A 1,464-nucleotide genomic window follows, 5' to 3' on the forward strand; every position below is an offset into this window, starting at 1 on the left:
GGGGGGTTCGGTATAAAAAAAAATAGGGCCTAAATAATAAAGCTACTTTTGCAACTGATCTATAATTGGCTGTAGTCGACCAATATTTGAACATATTTTTTCCTTTATTATTACCTTAACCATTACGATTCCAGTTGCGAGTGAGTTTATTTGGATTGTAAAGGTCTGGCGTTCCTGTGGACGCCGTATGGGCCTTGGTCATGTTGAGAAATTGCCTTTTCTGACACAACAAATAAAGTTTATATTATCATATGAATTCTAAAAGAGAAAACACAGCTTTGAAATACCCATAGAGCGTTGTTCTCATGTATGATTAGAAAGACGCTGCGAGAAAATTAGATCAAATGCTCTCGGAGCAATTATTGATATAGTGTCCCCTAAAAGTTTGATAATTGCTTTCTAAGTACCGAACAGTAGTTCGATCTTCCACGTCCCCAATATAATACTGACATTCATCAAAACACATACCGGTACTTTCTTTCGTGTTTTGTGGTACAGTGACAGGTTCAAAGATATGTCAATTGTCTCTCACCACAGAAATTTTGTTAGGCAAAGCCAAAGAAGGACATTATATGTATAATATCCTACAGAATAGTTCACTTCTCTAGATTTGAATTTGGAAAACTCTTAATTTAAAAGAAAAAGAAAAAGAATTTTAAAAAGCGCTCTGGAGATACCAATGGCGACATTTATATCATCCAAGATTCTCCGCCTTGGATATCATTCGCGTTGGGTACTATTATAGGGAATAGTACCGGTAGTACAGTTCGTTTGAAAAGAACTTCTATTTGAAACACGAATAGATTTCCTTTTTTATCAGTGTCAAGAGGGACATTTTAACACTGCTCGTTATAAGCCATGATGGCTCGTTTACTGTAAAGTAAACGATCTTGTTGTGTACTGTCATTGGTACTAAGGGACATAATCTGACCCCGCGGTTTTCGAGTGGTGTTGATTCATAAAGTCGTAAAAGAGTTGAATTACTCCGGGTACAGCTTTCTGCGTGTCAAGCTTTAAAAAAAAATTAAAAGCTAAACCAAAAGTGACTAAACAAAACATACGAACAATTTGTTCGCTTACAATGCGACGAGTCTCTCAAACCACCATCATTCTGTTTGAGGCTTCGTCCATGAGGGGAAACAATACCTCGCTACAGCATACAAAATCTGGTCAGAAAATCTAATGTACAGCAAGCTTTGAATAAAACAACGACACAAGCTAGGTTGATATGAAAGAGAAACAAAAGATAATATAACAATCGCAATGATTATGCAAAAACAACGGTTATATTATTTAATAATATGCTTTAAAGAGCATACTATGGTGTTTGTTGTTTTTTTCTTCCTTTGAGGTGTGTATGTGTGTGTGTGTGGAGTAGGCCGTAAACTGTTTAGTTTTTAATCTTATTGCGCATCATATTAAGCGCTGTGAGAAAAGATTGTTCTTCGAGTTTGATCATAATCG

This window comes from Aplysia californica, unplaced genomic scaffold, assembly GCF_000002075.1.
Source record: "Aplysia californica isolate F4 #8 unplaced genomic scaffold, AplCal3.0 scaffold00035, whole genome shotgun sequence".
Lineage (NCBI taxonomy): Eukaryota > Metazoa > Mollusca > Gastropoda > Aplysiida > Aplysiidae > Aplysia > Aplysia californica.